Source organism: Chenopodium album, chromosome 9, assembly GCF_948465745.1.
Source record: "Chenopodium album chromosome 9, dcCheAlbu1.1, whole genome shotgun sequence".
Taxonomy (NCBI): domain Eukaryota; kingdom Viridiplantae; phylum Streptophyta; class Magnoliopsida; order Caryophyllales; family Amaranthaceae; genus Chenopodium; species Chenopodium album.
Window position 1 is genome coordinate 19,976,286 of NC_137842.1, and position 8,842 is coordinate 19,985,127.

The 8,842-nt window shown below is 32.7% G+C and overlaps 1 long non-coding RNA gene across 1 annotated transcript; it reads left to right on the plus strand.

Annotated features, from left to right (window-relative positions):
* Nucleotides 1-1,131: 1,131 nt before the first annotated feature.
* Nucleotides 1,132-5,411, plus strand: LOC145559642 (uncharacterized). The gene is made up of 3 exons (XR_014092819.1): nt 1,132-1,260; nt 3,105-3,194; nt 4,553-5,411. It is a non-coding gene; the product is annotated as an uncharacterized LOC145559642 (long non-coding RNA).
* The last annotated feature ends 3,431 nt before the right edge of the window (nt 5,412-8,842 follow it).

Sequence of the window (8,842 nt, forward strand, 5' to 3'; positions counted from 1 at the left end):
AACATACCTTTCTCATTTTCTTTTTCTTTTATCTTTTAATTTAAAAAAACTACCACCTTTAAAAAAAACTACCACCTTTTAAAAAAAAACTACCATCCCTTTTTTTTTTGATAATTCATACTCTATTATTTAGTCTCATGAACTCATCGACATATATTTTTTAATTACACATAGTTTTATAATAGCTATATTTTTTTAACAACAATTTTTAAACTCATTAATTTATTTTACCTGTAGTAATATATAAAGAGAAAGGGGTTTCAGGTGATAAATTTCACTTTCCAAAATTACCCCTCTTAAATTGCATAATTAAATTTATTATTATTATTTTATTATTTTTAATTTTTAATTTTTATTTTTTTTACAGAAAACTTCTACATAATCTTATTGATATTTCTCACTTACAGAGTATCAATTATCACAAGTCCACAACTGCTCCAATTACCATTCTTCAAAAAAAAAAAAAAAAAAAGCTCTATGCCTTTAAAATTATCACAACTGCTCTCCCCCGAAATTTTGTTTTTTCCCTAACTGCTCACTTTTTATGTCAATCAAAAAGTGCTATAATTACCACAACTCCTCTACCAGTAACCCTTCAAATGAAGGATGTAATACAAATACAAGAATACAATTTTCACTGTCAATGTCGCATGCTCATCGCTTATTAAGGTACTTTACTTTTTTTTTTAATTAAATTATTTTGTGATAGAATAGTAACTGAATAAATTTGATCATTATTACTTTTTTTTTTTTTTTATCATTATTAATTACTTGACATACATTTGAAAATATACTGTCACTATTATCTTTTGTGTTGGATATATATTCTAAACTACTTTTATAGTTTCAGTTCATTTGTCACTTCATCTTCTTTCTCCGTTTAAATTCTCACTACAAGAAAATAGAGTAAATTTTGACGCTTTAGCCTTGACGCTTTTGTAATGGGTCATAATTTTCCTCCATTCACGAATACATAATTTATATATTTTGACGTTTTTAAGAGCCAAAATACATTGTGACCCTCAAAAGCGTCATTATAGTGAATAGAGTGAAACGTGTCACCCAACTATCAATTACATAACCCACTGAAATTAAAATTTCACCCAAAATTAAAATTCTAATATCCCGGGATAGCGGGATACTGTACCCACGTCGTCCTCACTATCAGCTCCAACATAACCACCGACCTTACTCGCTGCTCTGAATTTCGCCTAAAAACTTTGAATCTTCACAAAAAAAGTCCCAAATTCCTTGATTTCGGTTAGCATATAATCATCTCAACCCATTTCTTACTTACCTCTTTAATTTTTTTTTCCTGTATATTTGAAGCGTATGATGTGAATTTCAGATTGAATTAATACTCTTCATAATTTGCCAAAAACGTTATCTTAATTGAGTTTTGGGGTTAATTTGTATTGTGACTTTGGATTCATCGTTGCTATTGTTTGTTGGAGAAAAATTATAAAGATTCAACCCAAAGATCTCCGAAGTTTTTTTTTTTTCATCAATTTTTTCTTTAATTATTATGTATATTGATAGCTGCATGCATGATAATTATAATCTCCAATTTTAGTTGAACAATTGGTTGAATTAACGAATTAATTGAGTGATTGAATTGGTTAATTATATTCTAACTTTTTTATTGGTAAAGAAATTCACACTTACAGGCTACAACCTTTCATTTCTCTGCTAATGGCTGATATTGTGTTTAAAGTCGATATAAAAAACTTCGCTTTGTTCTTGTTCTGAATACTGTTTGCCACAATTCTCATTGTTTTGTTTTATTGGAAATAACCAAGTATTATTATTTCTTACTTATCCAAGGATCAGAACAAGGTTGTTTTTTAACATATAATCGCTCTATTTCCCCCCTTTTCTTAGCATTTTTCCTCTCTTGACTGAAATTTATTTTGTTTTGAAAATTAGAGTAAGGACTTTTATAGCTGTTGATATAGAAGTGTAAATGCTGAAGCTTTGATATTCAACTTGGTGGAAATATTACACGCCTAAATATTTTGTTGGCCTTGGAAACTTTAAAGCTTAAGGGCCTTTTAACAAATAAACAAATTACCTAACTATGCTTATTCTATGAAAGCTAAGACTTATATAGTCTGAAAAGCTTGTATACATTTTATACAACAAAGAAATACATGATTCTAAACCTAATTGTTAAACCCTATAATTGTTACTCGAATTATATTCTAACTTTTTTATTGGTAAAGAATTGGAAGTTCTTTCCTATGTTATGGTGTGTGTTTGTCTTGATTGGTAGTGTCATAGTATTTTGTTGACTGCCAATTGCAATTTAGCTTTGTGACTGTAATGCTGTTTGAGCCTGTGGACTATTTGAGAATTTATATAGTGTTAGTGTGAACTCTCTGTCTAGTTTTCTCGTGATCCGTTTGATAGGCCGTATTAAGAATAAATTTTTATGTATTTTTGTAAGGAAAGGCTCATATCAATGTCAATGGTAATGCTTGTCCATCCCTCAAGACCCCATGTATATAATCGTCATCATAAATTTGTGTCATCATTCATGACCAATTTAGAAGTGGTGTTGGGTGGTTACGGAAATTCGTGTAGAAAAACACATTGCCTCAAGTTATTACTAACAAAATATATCATTAGTGCTTCTTTAGGTGGTTTGAGTTTCATGGTAAGATAATTTTTGTCCTCAGTTTTAATGGTGTTTAAGTTTGGATACTTGAGGTACTGAAAAATCACTAGGCTTTTCATATTTTGCTTTGCTCCTTTTTTTGGTTTTGATGATTCTTAACTGTTTACATTAGGTGTTAGTGTATTCTGAAGACCTGACCTTGTAGGCTTGTACTCACTTAAGTTATTGGTTCTTTTACTAAGAGCATTATGCCTGAGTTTTGGTAGGAAGGAATGTCGTAGTAAAATCTCATGTAAGACGGAGAAAGGACTTTATGTGGGGAAATGTTGTTTTGTTGCATTCCCTATGTTATGACTCGTGTTCAATCAGTCGTTTAATTAAATGTTTACATATACATTGCATTCAAACTTGATATTCTTTTTTTAAATTGAAACAAAATGCACAACTACAATTAACCAGCAGATTTGTTGACCTCATTAACGCACAGGTCATCAGAGGAGAAGCTGTGGTATTTGAAGTGCAAAGAAGTGGAAAATCAAAAGCTAAAAAGCAGGAGAAACAGCTGGAAGAATTGGAGGTAATATACATAAGCATTGCCTAAATATAATATCGTTATGGATGAAAATTTCTGTTTTGTATCTCTAAATGTCTATAGTTGGCTGTGAGTTTTGAGCTTAAGTATTTCTAGATCCATAGTTAATGAATATTAATTTGATAATTCATAATAGGTGATGGTCTATTACCTTCTTCAGCTAAATGGGATAATAATAAAAATAGAGAGGGGGGATAAGCTACTTGAGCAAGATGTAGTTGAGGATGGACCTTGTGATGTCTTCTATCTCTTTGTTTTATTAAAATTTCTGGCATGATAAGTATTTGTTTTCCCTACAACTTTTTTTTTAGACGGGAAAGGGAGCATAATATATATTAACCACAAATCAGATTACACCAAGCTCTGCCAAGGACAGGACCCCTTGCGGAAAGGAATTTACAAACAATTGCTCCACCCCATTTGAAGGAATAAGTTTATCAGATAAGTGTGCTACGTACTGTATTACCCTTCCTTTTCACACGATGGGAAGAAAAACTATCAAGATTGTCCCCCAAGCTACATATATCTTCCACCAGTAGATCAAAAACAGACCTCCCAAAGCACTTCAAATTAATTGCACCTGATAAATTAGTAGCATCACATTCTACTTCCACCTTTTGATAACCAAGACTTAAGGCAACCTGTAACCCCAATCTAGCAGCGAGAGCTTCAGCAACCTCAACTGAACTTCTGCAGACTTCCCTACGCACCACCACTGTAAGAACACAACCTGCAGCATCCCTAAAAACCGCCCCTTACCTCACACCATTCTCCTCCAACATTGCAGCGTCAGTATTGATTTTTATAATACCAGGAGCATGAGGAAGCCAATAACTTCTAAAAATCATAGCTCTGGTAGCCGGAAGCCAGGAACAGAGCAAACTCTTGAATTATATTTTTTAAAATCGAGAACAAGTTTCACAAAACCCATAGCTCCTACTACTTCATTACTCCAAGTCTCAACAAACACCATTGAATTGCGAAAAGCCTACGCAGCCCACACAAAAGCCACCTGAACCAGCATCTCATGTTTTTCAAATATATCAAATGCCTAGTAAATTCATTCAATGAGTATTTTTCTAACAACTTCAAACTCTCCCAATTTGATTCCACTACTGATGTGTATTTTTCTATTGTTATCTCCCATGTAAACTTTGCATTTGAGTATTGAATTTCCATATTTGTTTTTGTTATCACTGTTTTGAATTGAAGTGTCTTTTGAGTATTATTTTCCCTCTATTTTGTTTTTTTTTTTTTTTTTTTTTTTGTCATTCGAACATAATTCGTTATATTATGTAATATATCATCTAATGTATGTATGTCGCCTGTATTTTTTTTTCCAGCATTCATCCTTTTGGATTCTTTTGGTCACTACTTGCTTAGTTTAGCAGACTCTTGAAGACAGCTATACCAAGGTATTACTCACATCTTATATGCTACTAGTTCAAGTTATGATAGTTTAGTTTAAGATCAAGCTTTAAGATTGTAATTATTTAGTAAGCATGTTGTAATTTTGTTTGTATGGTTTGTAATGACTTTGACAAAGCAACTTAGTGATTTATAACTATTTGGTATCTCCAATAGTTCATCATCCTTGCTTTTGTTGGTTTAATTGTATATTTGTGGGTGATTTTTTTTTATTTTTTTTATTGTTATATAGTGAGTTTTAAATAGTTTTCAATGAAAATTGCATCGATAGGTTATATTTCATATAGTAAATCCTATACCTATAACTTTTATTCCCGTTACATGGCTATAATGATTGACCTTTCCTCAGTTTTATGATCAGAATATATGAACTAAAAGTATGGTACCACAATCTGCTTTGTTGTGTATTTTAGTTTGTGAAAAAATTGATATTTATTCTGATAAGTATGTTTTAAAATTTTCTATTTTTTTGGTCAAAATTACAGTTCCCTTATTAAAGTATTAATTATGTATAGATATGGATAAAAGTTGGATAGAACTTCCACAATGCCACAATCAATATGTCAAAGGTTGTATGCAATTCATTAAATTTGCTAAGGTAGCTCAGGTAGAAGGAAAGATTCGGTTTCCATGTAAGACATGTAAAGTGGATAAATGGCTTTGTGTAAATGAAGTAGAAAAACATATCTTGTTTAATGGGTTTTATAAATCATACAAGAAATGGATTTTTCATAGTCAAGGGGATTTGCTTCAGCGTATGATTGGGTGTGATGAAGGGAGTACTAGCCAAGGATCCCCTCTAAATCAAACAAGGTTTGAAGGTCGAGATGATATGGGAGGCCTATTAAGATATACTTTTAGTTTTGAAAAACCCTCAAATGACCAAACCTTTGAACAACATGAAAATAATGAAAATGACGAGTATCTTGAAAAACCTGTCTTCTATGAAGAGGAGATTGATTTAGAATTTTCAACAACGGAAGATGAAGCTAAATATAAGAAATTACTTGATGTTTCTGATGAGAAATTGTATGACGGGTGTACTAAATTTTCTAAAATGTCTTTTCTTTTACACTTTTTTCACATAAAATGTATGAACTATTGGTTTGCTGAATCCTTTAATATGCTACTCGAGCTTCTCATAGACGCATTTCCCCAAATTCTGGAGTTCCCCTCGTCTTATTATCAAAGTAAGAGAATAATAATAAAAGACCTTGGCCTTGGGTATGAGAAGATTGATGCTTGTCTAAATAACTGTATGTTGTATTGGGGTGATTTTTCAAAGGAAGACAAGTGTCATGTTTATGGTACATCAAGATGGAAGAAAAATAAGGGTACAAATGATAATGTCAGAGATCAAGATAAGACTATTTCTAGGAGTGGTGAGCCAGCTAAGGTAATGCGTTACTTTCCTCTTATCCCTAGACTGAAGAGAATTTACATGTCCTCAAAAACAGCAGAAGATATGCGATGGAATTATACTCATAATGATAAATTGAATGATGTTGATAAGAAGATGTTAAGGCACCCTTCAGATGCATTAGCTTGGAAATCATTTGATCAACATTATGAGGATTTTGCCTCAGATCCTCGTAGTGTTCGATTAGGACTTGCAAGTGATGGGTTTAATCCATATTGTTTGATGAACACGACTTATAGTACATGGCCTGTGGTGTTGATTCCCTATAATCTTCCACCGTGGTTATGTATGAAACCATCTTCATTTATGTTGTCTATTATCATTCCCGGTAAAACAAGTCCCGGAATTGACATCAATGTGTATTTGCAGCCACTAGTCCATGAATTGAAATTGTTATGGAGTGGGGTTGCTTTTGATGCTTATGATGGAGAGAAATTTAAATTGCGAGCCGCTTTGCTTTGGACTATTAATGACTTTCCTGGTTATGCAATGCTCTCCACTCTGAGCACCAAAGGCTATATGGCATTCCCTATATGCATTGATTCATTCGACTCCTTCTGAAAAATTTGGGAGTAATACTTGTTATTGTGGGTATCGAAAATGGCTTCCATCATTTCATCCATATCGATTTGAGAGTGACAGTTTTAACGGAAGCGAAGAGCATGGTGAAGCTCCACCTCGGCTTAGTGGGACTGACATATTGGGGCTACAAGAAAAGGTTGGGTATGTTTATGGGAAGGCATAAAAAAGAAAGAGAGGTAATGAGGGTAACAATGAAGAAGATATTGTCATTGGTACCAAGAGAAGCATATTTTATGATTTGTAGTATTGGGAGCATAATTTGTTAAGGCATAATCTAGATGTAATGCACATAGAAAAAAAAGGTGTGTGACAATATTTTAAATACTCTCTTAAATACCGATAAAAGCAGAGATAAGAAGGATGATCGAGATTCCCTTCAAGGATGGGGCATAAAGCCACATCTTTGGGGTCAAGATAATCATATGCCTTCAACTTCTTATTCTATGTCTGTAGAAGAGAAAGAGAGGTTCTTAAAAGTTTTACAAAAACTCGGAGTCCCTGATGGCTATGGATCTAACCTTTCTAGATGCGTGAACATGAAGCAAATATGGTTGATTAACCTTAAGAGCCATGACAACCATGTGTTGATGCAAGATATCCTTCCCGTCGCATTAAGTGCTTCTAATGCAACAAAAGTAATTGATTTGCTTGCAAAATTGTCTTACTTTTTCAAGCAATTATGCTCCACTGCTATTGATCCTGATGATCTAGATGCTCTTCAAGAAGGAATTGTATTAACCCTTTGTGAGTTGGAAATGGAGTTTTTGCCTTCGTTTTTCACAATCATGGTTCATTTTCTAATTCACTTAGTGGAGGAGGTTAAACTTGGTGGACCAGTACAATACAGATGGATGTATCCCATTGAGAGGTTAAATTTATCTACATATATGTCTAATCTAAATTCATTTAGAAAATATATAAGTGTACTGTATTTTAATTATAATTTGACTTATTTAAAAGGTACTTGGCCCATCTAAAGTCACATGTAGCTAATAAAGCCCAACCTGAAGGGTCAATTGCAGAAGGCTACCTTTTAGAGGAGACCATTAGGTTTTGTTCAAGATATCTTGAAGGTGTTAAGACTGTCTATAACAAACCTAAACGAATTGATGATGATAGTCCCAATTTTGGAAAATACTTGTGTAATTCTGGCGGTCGAGTAATTGGGAAAGAGGTCAATTTCCGACTAGATGACAAAAGCTTAAAACAAGCTCATCGCTATGTTTTACTGCATTATTCTGATGAAATTCAAGATCTTCCCGAGTAAGTAGCAAGTATTATTCTATTTTATGAATAACCAATTATTATAATATATCATGATAATTTTTTTTCCTTTCTCTAAAGAGAATTTTTAAATCTAAAGCGACAAATGAATACATATAACCCAATCACTGAAAGTGATGAAAGTGATTGGATCATCAACGAGTTCGAAGAGTGGTTGTGAAGTCAGGTGATATATATGTATCCTAATGTGTTCAATTTTCTTACAATAACAGCACACTGTTTTTGACTTTATATTCTACCATGATAGGTACACTCAATAGATGAAACCACCGAAGATGGGATAGAAAAATTCTGGCAGGGGGATTGAATTGTTATGGTAAAAAAATGAAGGGCTTTATGATCAATGGGTATATATTTCAGATCATGGACCGTGATAGCCGTTTGACTACCCAAAATTCTGGAATCATGGTAGAAGCAGATGGAGAAGCATACTATGGGAAAGTGAAGGATATATATGAATTGGACTATTATGGGACTTACAAAGCTGTATTGTTTCATTGTGTTTGGGTAGATATACATAGGGGTGTTAAATCAGATCAAAATGGCTCTATATGTGTTAATTTCTCAAAGTTGATGCATTCAGGAAGAAATTTGCAAGATGATCCTTTTATTTTCTCATCTCAAGCAAAACAGGTTTTCTACATTGAAGACGAGATACGAAAAGGATGGTATCATGTTGTAAAGACTAAGCCTAGAGACTTGTTTGATTTAGGGGATGAGTTACCCGAAGTAGATAACGACAATGAATGATTAGTTTCCTATTTTATTTTTTAATTTGGATTTGTAATTGCTGAATTTAATTATGAGTTTATATTTGTCATTAATCAATATTTCCTTTTGCTGAATTTATCCCTTTATGTTTTGTTAATTCTATTTGTGAATTACAATCGATTTTCTCATACCATCTAACAGTTATAGC